The sequence below is a fragment of the Bubalus bubalis genome, chromosome 12, assembly GCF_019923935.1.
Source record: "Bubalus bubalis isolate 160015118507 breed Murrah chromosome 12, NDDB_SH_1, whole genome shotgun sequence".
NCBI classification, from domain to species: domain Eukaryota; kingdom Metazoa; phylum Chordata; class Mammalia; order Artiodactyla; family Bovidae; genus Bubalus; species Bubalus bubalis.
In genome coordinates, this window is record NC_059168.1 from 5,670,801 (window position 1) to 5,683,355 (window position 12,555).

Consider the following 12,555-nt stretch of genomic DNA (forward strand, 5'->3'; position numbering starts at 1 on the left):
AATTCTTTGGTGCTCAGCTTTCTTTATAGTCCAACTCTCACATCCGTACATGACTACTGGAGAAACCATAGCCTTGACTAGATGAACCTTTGTTGACAAAGTAATGTCTCTGCTTTTTAATATGCTGTCTAGGTTGGTCATAACTTTCCTTCCAAGGAGTAAGCGTCTTTTAATTTCATGGCTGCAGTCACCACCTGCAGTGACTTTGGAGCCCAGAAAAATAAAGTCAGCCACTGTTTCCACTGTTTCCCCACCTATTTGCCATGAAGTGATGGGACCGGATGCCATGATCTTCGTTTTCTGAATGTTGAGCTTTAAGCCAACATTTGCACTCTCCTCTTTCACTTTCATCAAGAGGCTCTTTAGTTCCTCTTCACTTTCTGCCATAAGGGTGGTGCCATCTGCATATCTGAGGTTATTGATATTTCTCCTGGCAATCTTGATTCCAGCTTGTGCTTCTTCCAGCCCAGCGTTTCTCATGATGTACTCTGCATATAAGTTAAATAAGCAGGGTGATAATATACAGCCTTGACATACTCCTTTTCCTATTTGGAACCAGTCTGTTGTTCCATATCCAGTTCTAACTGTTGCTTCCTGACTGCTTGTAAATGTCAGTATAATTTTTCTATGTACCTGACGATATCAGTGAGGAAGGAGGCCTCGGGGATGACTTTTTGGTAGCATATGAGCAAGACCTTGGTTGGAGAGAAAGAATTTCAGCAGAGTGGGGAGAAAAAGGCAAAAACAGAATTTGATGCAGGAATAGCACAAGTCATAAACAGGGGGGAATGCAGTGTAGGGAGTGACGGAAAATAGACCAGGGAGCTAGGCTGCGATCAGGTTAACGTGGGTGGGTGCTGAGCATGCCAAGGAGTGTGGATTGGGTTTGGCGGCCATGGGAAAACACTGAAATTGAAGCCAGGTGGTTGAAGAGTCAGAGCCACCCGACTCTACATGATAGCATGGCCACCTGCAGGGCTTCTCAGGATCTCTGTGTGGCGGGAAGTTGCAGGCCATCCTGGGAGCCACAGGGCTCTTGTCGGGGCAGTCAGGGGGCTCAGCACAGTGGCTGATTACCAAGGAGCACAGACATATTTTGGTATGTCCACCCCTGGTCTGGGCTTCCCTGGAGGCTCAGTGATAAAGAACCTGCCTGCCAAGAAGAAGATGTGGATTCCATCCCTGGGTCGGAAAGACCCCCTGAAGAAGGAAATGGCAACCCATTCCAGTATTCTTGCCTGGGAAGTCTCATGGACAGAGAAGTCTGTCGGGCCACAGTCCATGGGATCGCAAAGAGTCAGACACGACTTAGTGACTGCATACACATGCACCACTGGTCTAGATGTCCCCATGACCACTGGCCTAAGACTAGAAGGCTCTCTAAACCCTTACCCTGGGCCATATGTGTCAATTTCCCCACGATGAACTGCTTTATTAATTAATGGGTTTCTCTCCAGGCCCTTGGGTTTCAAGTTCTTTCGTCCAACTCTCTTGCAAAATCTCCTGCATGAAGTTCAGGGCAGAGTTTTGAAGCCCTTCCTTGGGTCATGACTAGGTTCCTTTCCTTCTGTGACTCATATTCTTTACTTATTTCTGGCTAGTTAGAATAGTTAGAATGCGAGTGAGCCCTCCTAAATTGGGCTGAACCACAGAAGAAAGAGACAGCAGGCAAGGGAAGACAAGAAGAGGGAATGAAATACTAGGAAATGAGCATCCATCAGGCTCAGTCCCTGAATGACAAGAGCAGATGAGAGAGGAAGCATTTCAGGACAGACTTCAATTTTCAAGTGCAGGTAAGCAGAAGAAAAGTCATATCATTCATAGGACTAGGGCAGCTGGGAGAATGATGTGGGGTGGGGAGAAAGGGAAAAGGAAAGAATCAAGTTGGTTTGAGGCAAGTTTAGTGGGAGACACCCACACAGAAATATCGGCGGGCAGTTGGCAACGTGGGCGGAGAGCTGTCAGAACCTGAGATAAAGATTTGAAAGGCTTTGAAATAAGAACCACAGAACTGGATTCTCCCAAGAAAGAAGGAAAAGAGCAAGAGAGAACCTTAGGGGCCTTGGTCACTTCTGGGGCCACAGAAAGATGTGTAGGAAGAGGGAAGGGGGAGGGGTATGGTGGGGAGAAGGCAAGATGCTAATTGGATGGATGAGGCTTGAAGAAGGAGGAATTAGGCATATATCCTTAATGGATTTTTTTTTCATTTCTTTTTTTAGTAATTTTACTCAGACATAACTCACATACAGTACAATTAACCCACTTATTGTGTATAATTCAGTGGGTTTTAGTATATTCACAGAATTATATAGTCATTACCACGATCAATTTTAGAACATTTTATCACCCTGAAAAACCTGTACTCTTTATCCATGATATTTTAAACTCAAATGCCCCCTACAGAAGGCAAGTATATCTGCTTTCCATTTCTAGAAATTTGCCAGTTTTGGAGTTTCATATACATGGAATTCTGTTATTAGTCATTAGTGACTGCCTTCTTTCACTAAGCAAAATGTTTTCAAAGTTCAACCAAGTCATAGCATGCGTCAACACTTCATTCGTTCTTATTCCTTGCCAAATAGTATTCTGTTACATAGACAGAACACGTTTTGCATAGCCACTCATCAGTTCATGGACATTTGGGTTGCTTCCTGTTTTGAGCTGTAGTGTATAATCCTCATATGAACATTCATGTACAAGGTTTTGTGTACATATCTGTTTTCATTTTCCTTGTGCATATACTTAGGATGGGATTGCTGGATCAAATGGTAACTCTATGTTTAACTTTATAAGGAAATGCCCATCTGTTTTCCTAAGAGACCGCCCCATTTTACATTCCCACTAGCAGTCCAATTTCTCCACACTCTCACCAACACCTTTTTATCTTTATTTTTTGTTTTATTGTAAAAATCACAGACTTATAAAATGAACTTATGGTTGCCAGGGGGATGGGAAAGTTAGGGAGTTTGGAATGGTCATGTACACGCTGCTATATTTAAAATGGATATCCAACAAGGAAGTGCTGTATAGCACATGGACCTGTGCTCAATGTTATCTGGCCGCCTGGATGGGAGGGGAGTTTGGGGGAGAATGGAAGCATTTATATGTAAGGCTGAGTCCCTTCTCTGTTCACCTGAAACTATCACATCACAACATTGTTAATCAGCTATACCGCAATATAAAATTAAAAGTTCAAAAGCAAAAATAAAAATAATAGCCAATCTCAGTTCAGTTCAGTTCAGTCGCTCAGTCGTGTCCGACTCTTTGCGACCCCATGAATCACAGCACGCCAGGCCTCCCTGTCCATCACCAACTCCCGGAGTTCACTCACACTCACGTCCATCGAGTCAGTGATGCCATCCAGCCATCTCATCCTCTGTCGTCCCCTTCTCCTCCTGCCCCCAATCCCTCCCAGCATCAGAGTCTTTTCCAATGAGTCCACTCTTCACATGAGGTGGCCAAAGTACTGGAGTTTCAGCTTTAGCATCATTCCTTCCAAAGAAATCCCAGGGCTGATCTCCTTCAGAATGGACTGGTTGGATCTCCTTGCAGTCCAAGGGACTCTCAAGAGTCTTCTCCAACACCACAGTTCAAAAGCATCAATTCTTCGGCACTCAGCCTTCTTCACAGTCCAACTCTCACATCCATACATGACCACAGGAAAAACCATAGCCTTGACTAGACGAACCTTTGTTGGCAAAGTAATGTCTCTGCTTTTGAATATGCTATCTAGGTTGGTCATAACTTTCCTTAATCTAGTGAGTATGAAATAGTATTTCCTATGGCTTTAATTAACGTTTCTCAAATGACTCAGAATGTGGATCATCTTTTCATTGCTTACTGGCCATGCATGTATCTTCTTTGAAGAAAAATCTATTCAGATTCTTTGACTATTTTTAAAAATTACTTCACTTTCACTTTTCACTTTCATGCATTGGAGGAGGAAATGGCAACCCACTCCAGTGTTCTTGCCTGGAGAATCCCAGGGATGGTGGGGCCTGGTGGGCTGCCGTCTATGGGGTCGCACAGAGTTGGATACAACTGAAGCGACTTAGCAGCAGCAGCAAGAGTTTCTGTAAATATTATATTCCAGATATAGGTCCCTTATCAGATACATGACTTGCAAATATTTTCTCCCATTCTGTGGGTTGTCCTTTTACTTTCTTGATAGCATCATCACACGTTTTTACTTTTGATGAAGTCCAACTTGTCTGTTTCCCCCGCCTTTAGTTGCTGGTAGTTTTGGTGTCATAGCTAAGAATCCTTGGATAAATCCAAGGTCATGAAGATTTACCCCTATGTTTTTTTCTGAGAGTTTTATAGTTTTAAGTCTTACCTTTATGCATTTGATTCATTTTAAGCTAATGTTTTATATATAGTGTGAGGTAGGGGTCCAACTTCATTCTTTTGTGTATTGATTCCATTGTCCCAGAATGGTTTGTTACAAAAGACTATTCTTTCCCCTTTGAATTGTCTTGGCGTCCTTGTTGAAATCAACCAAACTTAATTGTGAGGGTTTATTTCTAAGCTCTCAGTTGTTTTTCCTTAATGTTTTATACTTGCCATTCATGCACTGTCTTCATATTTTATGTTAATTTAGAGTGCTGCTAAGTCGTTTCAGTCGTGTCCGACTCTGCGTGGCCCCATAGACAGCAGCCCACCAGGCTCAGCCGTCCCTGGGATTCTCCAGGCAAGAACACTGGAGTGGGTTGCCATTGCCTTCTCCGTAATTTAGAGTACAAATGTTGATTTCTTGACTGGTTGGCTCAGGTTAGTATTTTAGACCTTAGCCCTCCAGCTCCCTATGAGTTCAAACAATGCCTACAGACCCCACCTTATACAGCACAAGTCCCCCTCTTGGGTAAAAGGCATATTAACTTAATGGTCCTCCCTGCCAGTTTTGCTTTCTCTAAAGACCACAGTCAAGCCAATTGGCTCTCAACACAACCTGAGGTCACCAGGTATTGGCTCAGCTCTATGCTTCAGATTTGGCCAGGCTGGACTCTGATGAAGCACCAAATGAGAACAAAGTTAAAGATGAGATAGAATACTTTAAAGCAGTTCATTTCCATGGAACAGGGGGAGGGCGGAGGTAGAGAGTGAGAGCGAGAAAGAAGAGATGACCAGAAGATACTGAGAGAAAGGGAAGAAATGAAGAAATAGGAAAATGGGGAGAAATCTTGAGGAAGGGGCTTATTCTCATCAGTCACCTGGGTGAATGTGTCCAGGGCCAGCAGAAATGCAGGGTGGTCAAATCGTCGGCGTGGGCAGCGGAGGCCCCCATTGCCATCCTGCCCTGCTCCCTGCTAGCGGCGGTACCTGTGCAATAATGTAACCCCTCTCGGCCATCATCTGTCAAAGGGGATAGTAAGAAAACCACCCTCAAAGGGTGTCTTTGCTCAGTCGCTCAGTCGAGTCTGACTCTTTGTGATCCCATGAACTGTCGCCCGCCAGGCTCCTTTTTCCATCGGATTTCCCAGGCAAGAATATGGGAGTGGGTTGCCATTTCCTATTTCAGGGAATATTCTTGACCCAGGGATCAAACCCGTGTCTCTTTCATTTCCTGCATTGACAGGTGGATTCTTCACCACTAGTGCCACCTGGGAAGATCTTGATGCTGGGAAAGATTGAGGGCAGGAGAAGAAGGGGGCAACAGAGGAAGAGATGGTTGGATGTCATCACCAACTCAACTGACATGAATTTGAGCAAACTCCTGGAAATAGTGGAGGACAGGGGATCCTGGCAAGTTGCAGTCTCAGTTCAGTTCAGTTCAGTCGCTCAGTCGTGTCCGACTTAGCAGCAGTCTTTGCGAAAAGAAAGCTTTGCGACCCCATGAATCGCAGCACACCAGGCCTCCCTGTCCATCACCAACTCCTGGAGTTCACCCAGACTCACATCCATCGAGTCAGTGATGCCATCCAGCCATCTCATCCTCTGTCATCCCCTTCTCCTCTTGCCCCCAATCCCTCCCAGCATCAGAGTCATTTCCAACGAGTCAACTCTTCGCATCAGGTGGCCAAAGTACTGGAGTTTCAGCTTCAGCATCATTCCTTCCAAAGAAATCCCAGGGCTGATCTCCTTCAGAATGGACTGGTTGGATCTCCTTGCAGTCCAAGGGACTTTCAAGAGTCTTCTCCAACACCACAGTTCAAAAGCATCAATTCTTCGGTGCTCAGCCTTCTTCACAGTCCAACTCTCACATCCATACATGACCACAGGAAAAACCATAGCCTTGACTAGATGAACCTTTGTTGGCAAAGTAATGTTTCTGCTTTTGAATATGCTATCTAGGTTGGTCATAACCTTCCTTCCAAGAAGTAAGAGTCTTTTAATTTCATGGCTGCAGTCACCATCTGCAGTGATTTTGGAGCCCAGAAAAATAAAGTCTGACATTGTTTCTACTGTTTCCCCATCTATTTCCCATGAAGTGATGGGACCGGATGCCATGATCTTCGTTTTCTGAATGTTGAGCTTTAAGCCAACTTTTTCACTCTCCACTTTCACTTTCATCAAGAGGCTTTTGGGTTCCTCTTCACTTTCTGCCATAAGGGTGGTGTCATCTGCATATCTGAGGTTATTGATATTTCTCCTGGCAATCTTGATTCCAGCTTGTGTTTCTTCCATTCTAGCATTTCTCATGATGTACTCTGCATATAAACAGGGTGACAATATACAGCCTTGACTAACTCCTTTTCCTATTTGGAACCAGTCTGTTGTTCCATGTCCAGTTCTAACTGTTGCTTCCTGACCTGCATACAGATTTCTCAAGAGGCAGGTCAGGTGGTCTGGTATTTTCCCATCTCTTTCAGAATTTTCTACAGTTTCTTGTGATCCACACAGTCAAAGGCTTTGGCATAGTCAATAAAGCAGAACTAGATGCTTTTCTGGAACTCTCTTGCTTTTTCCATGATCCAGCGGATGTTGGCAATTTGATCTCTGGTTCCTCTGCCTTTTCTAAAACCAGCTTGAACATCAGGAAGTTCACGGTTCACAAACTGCTGAAGCCTGGCTTGGAGAATTTTGAGCATTACTTTACTAGCATGTGAGATGAGTGCAATTGTGTGGTAGTTTGAGCGTTCTTTGGCATTGCCTTTCTTTGGGATTGGAATGAAAATGGACCTTTTCCAGTCCTGTGGCCACTGCTGAGTTTTCCAAATTTGCTGGCATATTGAGTGCAGCACTTTCACAGCATCATCTTTCAGGATTTGGAATAGCTCAACTGGAATTCCATCACCTCCACTAGCTTTGTTCATAGTGATGCTTTCTAAGGCCCACTTGACTTCACATTCCAGGATGTCTGGCTCTAGGTCAGTGATCACACCATCGTGATTATCTGGGCCGTGAAGATCTTTTTTGTACAGTTCTTCTGTGTATTCTTGCCACCTCTTCTTAATATCTTCTGCTTCTGTTAGGTCCATATCATTTCTGTCCTTTATCGAGCCCATTTTTGCATGAAATGTTCACTTGGTATCTCTAATTTTCTTAAAGAGATCTCTAGTCTTTCCCATTCTGTTGTTTTCCTCTATTTCTTTGCATTGATCGCTGAAGAAGGCTTTCTTGTCTCTTCTTGCTATTCTTTGGGACTCTGCATTCAGATGCTTATATCTTTCCTTTGCTCCTTTGCTTTTCGCCTCTTTTCTTTTCACAGCTCGGACACGACATAGTGACTAAACAACAGCAACAACAATAGCTTTAGTTAGAAATTTCTGGAATGCAAAAATACAGTCAAGCCCCATTGCCACCATAAAAGCATCTATAATTTCAGGGCAAACACTCCTTTGCCTTGAAAGGAAGAAATCCAGAGAGACAAGCAATGGCACATTTCAAAAACATCGAACGAGGTTGTCTTTATTCAAGAATTGTGTTCACTGGCAATGCAAGTGTTAGACCAAAGCCATTGAGAAAAGCTGCTTTCTCACCAAAACCTTGTAACAAAGCATACTGAGAAAATAACGCTTGTCCATACAGGAAACGCATCTCTTCTGCCTACTTGGGAGGGATTATAAATAGATCCTTGGAGAACATTTTTCTATCATTAGCTTTTCACTTCAAGTGAACTCTGTGTAATGAATTTCGGATCACTACATGTTCTTCCTGGGCAAAGTACGTGGTAGATTATGATTATGCATCTGTTAGTATAGAAACTTAACTATTCGAACAGCATTGCGCCCAAGTCAGAGAATCTTAAAAAGAGACAGAAATGGAAATCAGTCTGAGAAATGAGCTGAAAATGCCCATTTTAAACAGACACATGTAAATACATTAAAGGGACTTCCCTCGTGGCTCAACGGTAAAGAGTCTGCCTGCCAATGCAGGAGACGCAGGTTTGATCATTGGATTGGGAAGATTCCCTGGAGAAAGAAATGGCAACCCACTCCAGTTTTCTTGCCTGGGAGATCCCATCAACAGAGGAGCCTGGCAGGCTACAGTCCATGGGGTTGCAAAAGTGTTGAATACGACTTAGCAACTAAATAACAAATACATTAAATGACCTCTTCTTGTTTGTTGTTGTTCAGTTGCTAAGTCCTGTCCAACTCTTTGTGATCCCATAGGCAGCAGCGCACCAGGCTCCCCTGTCCTTCACTATCCCCCGAGCTTGCTTAAACTCATCCATTGAGTCGGTGATGCCATCCAACCATCTCATCCTCTGTCTCCCCCTTCTCCTCCTGCCCTCAATCTTTCCCAGCATCAAGGTCTTTGCCAATGAGTTGGCTCTCTGCGTCAGGTGGCCAAAGAAAGGATTCTTGCTTCAGCTGTAGCATCAGGCCTTCCAACGAATATTCAGGGTTGATTTCCTTTAGGATTGACTGGTTTGATCTCTTAGTGGAGTTCACTGGGACATGAGCTGAGAACAGTGAAGGACAGTGCCCGCTTGTGTGTCAACACAGCTGTCTTTCTGCCCTGTTTAGAGGGTGTTTCCCACACAGGTTGGAGAAGCATGTGTCTCAACAGTGGGCCCATCCCTTCGGAAGTGATTGCTTCCACCCTGTACGTGCTTTAGCTCTGACTCTACAGTTGCTTCTGAAATCCACTCGGCTAATTGCAGGAGCTGAGAAACACCCCCCATTCCTTCTGGCTCATTTACAGCCCACCCACATTTGCAGCCCCAGCGCCTTCCTTTCTCCAGCTCCTGACACCCTGTACACAAAAGACTTCCCCTCCATTCACTGTTCTGTGTGCTTTGAAGCCACTGTTCCTTTCCCCATCTTGCACAGGCTAACCACTTCTACAGACTGGGAAAGGTGTGTACTATGTAGCACGGTGTGTGGTGCTCAGTCATGCCCAACTCTGCAACCCCATGGACTGTAGCCCGCCAGGCTCCTCTTGTCCATGAAGTTTTTCAAGCAAGAAGACTGGAATGGGTTGTCATTTTTCTCCTCGAGGGGATCTTCCCAACCCAGGTCTCCTGTATTGGCAGGTGGATTCTTTACCACTCGCACCACCTGGGTTGTTTAAAAACTTCCTGGGAGCAAATCTGAGCTGAGCATCTCCCCCCTACAAAAAAAAAAAAAAAAAAAAAAATCTAGTTCCAATGAGAAAGGCTACATCCCTGGCCACTGATGTAACCAGAAGGATGACCAGACGTAACAGTTGAGCAAGGCCTCCACCTTGCTGGCCCACCCTGGTCCCCCTCTCATGGGCCAAGTGAGGGAAGCTTATCTGTCACTCAAACTCACTTTCACGGGATGAGTCTGCTTTCATTCCCAACCTGTATAACCTAGAGCTGGTGTGAAGACCACATATGTTGACCAAAGGCCACTCCCATCCAGGCCGTCACCAAAGTCAAACAGGGCCTGCCCTTGGTGAGAGGCCGATATGCCAATAATACTACGTATCGGCCCAGTGAGTTTCTTTCTTTCTGTGGCTTATCAGGACCAAGTGTCGCTCTTTTGCCAACCCCAAGCCTTCATCCTGGATTTCTATTTCAAGTGCTTGGAAGAGAGCTGATTCAAGAGTGGAGTAAAGATATATTAATAGCTGATGTATTGAGAGGAGAACAAGGGAAAACGGAGACAAGAAATGCACATCCACTGAGCAGTACATGCCTGCTTTGGCACCAGTTCTTTATCCAGCAAGATCTCATGGGGAGTGAATGATGCCACAAATATCCTTGTGTTGGCATCTCACACAGCCGAGAGCTAGGTCTGGTGGGAGGAAGGACCACGGGAGCAGCAGTCTTCAAGCAAGGATCAAACCCTGCTCTGCCACGTATCTGCCAACACCCTGAAGGTACCTTGAGCGGAAGTCAGATTTCTTCTCTGTTGCTTGGAAATCCTAAATCACTCTTTTATAGGGCCTTCTGAAATGAGGTCACGTAAATTCCTGGCATATGTTAGACAAATGTTACCTGTTATTACAGAAAGCACTGTTTACTAAAATGTCAGCTTATTTTTTCAAGTCTCTTATTGAATTTATTACAATATGGCAATATGCCTTCTGTTTCTTGGTTTTTTGTTGGCCCTGACCAGGGATCAAGCCCAAACCTTCTGCATTGGAAGGCGAAGTCTTAACCACTGGACTGCCAGGAAAGTCCCTAAAATACCAGTTTAAAAAACTCACCCAGACAACGTAATATTATTTTGTGCTGATGGAGAAAACTTAAGTTCATTTTAAGAAGAAGCCAATATGAAAAGCTAGGTACTGTGTGATTCCAATTATGTGACATTCTTGAAAAGGCGAAGTTATGGAGGCAGTAAAAAGATCAGTGATTGCCAGGGTTTAGCGAAAATGGAGGGAAGAGCAGGCGGAACACAGGGTTTTCAGGGCAGTGAAAATACTGTTTGATGCTATAATGGCAAAGGCCCGTCATTATACATCCATCTAAAGCCACCAAAGTATAACACCAGTAGTCCACCCTGATGTAAACTCTAAGTGTTAGTCGCTCAGTCATGTCCGACTCTTTGTGACTTCATGGACTGTAGCCCACCAGGCTCCTCTGTGCATGGGATTTCCCAGGCAAGAATATTGGAGTGGGCTGCCATTTCCTCCTCCGGGGGAGCTGCTTGACCCAGGGGTCAAACCTGTGTCTTCCTCATTGCAGGCAGATTCTTAACCATCTGAGCCACCAGGGACACCCTGAAAACTATAAATCTGGTGTTAACAATGTGTCAGTGGAGGTTCGTGGATTGGAACAGATGTACCACTCTGGTGGGCAATGTTGATTGGGGGCTGGTGGAGGGGATTGGAGACTATATAAGAACTTAGTACTTTCGGATCAATTTTGCTGATAATCTAAAACTGCTCTAAAATGAATTTGAGCAGACTCCAGAGCCTGGTGTGCTGCAATCCATGGGGTTGCAAAGAGTTGGACACAACTTAGTGACAGAACAACAATAAAACTGCTCTAAAATTAAAGATTTTTTTTTTAAAAAGGATCCCCTTAGGAGAGAAATGGAACCTAAAATCAAACTTTTGGGCTTCCCAGGTGGCATTAGTGGTAAAGAACCTGCCTGCCAATGCAGGAGACAGGAGAGACTCGGGTTTCATCCTGGGTTGGGAAGATCCCCGGGAGGAAGGCATGGCAACCCACTCTAGTATTCTTGCCTAGAGAATGGACAGAGGAGTCTAGCAGGCTACAGTCCATAGGGCCACAAAGAGTTGGACACGACTGAAGCGACTTAGCACACATGCAAAATCAAACTTTGAGACTATGTGTGTGAAGGGACTTCTTGGGGTGCTTAACTATAAGGAAAGATTATTTTCAAGTGCCCATATTATCAACAGTCTTCCCACGTCTTTTTCCGGAGGATGTGTGTGTGTGGTGTTTGCACGCACCCACACACACCATTTCCTCCTGTGGTCCTTGGAAGCGCTGCAGTCAACTACAGGGATTAGCTGAGGCTTTGTCACCTCCAGACTCCGCCAGCCCAGATTTCTCCCTGGGCCCGCCACGCCAGCTTTGTAAGGAAATCTTACTTCGTTCTTAGGTTTGCCAACCACATGATCTAACAGGCAGCAATGCCAGGTCCAGTCCTCACTCTCCCAGGCAAGTTGCACAAGGCCTGGATTCTTTCCTGGGAGTATCCTCGGTTGAGCCTACTGCAGTGCCTGAATCCCACCCAGCACTTTGCTCTCGCTATGAAGCTTCTGCAGAAACAAGGCATTCACATTCTAACCTTGGCATTTCAAATGCAGGTGGACATTCTTGAATCCTTCTCTGGGTGCTCATCAGCCCTGGCCTTTGAGTATTTGATTTCCAGTTATGGGCTCTGAGGTCTCTTCATCCTCATTCTGACCCAACTTCCCCTTCTGCCTCAGTTGTAAAAATCTTCTTCCCTAGCACATTATTCTACTCAGTGATGCATAGAATTGTGGTTTCTTTTTTTAAATTTTAAGTGAAAACTACTACTCAGAGATGTAAATCCATAAAACAGCTTCTGGGCATTCATTAAAAAAAATTTTTTTAAGGCCCCTCTATCTTACAATTAGTCCCCCAAAATGTGATGATATCATCTAGCATGGAACACTGTACTTGGTGTTTCTCCTGAAGTGTGAGTTTAACTTACTGACTTTATATGTCTAGGGAGTGGTGCTTCTGGTAAAGAACCCCACCTG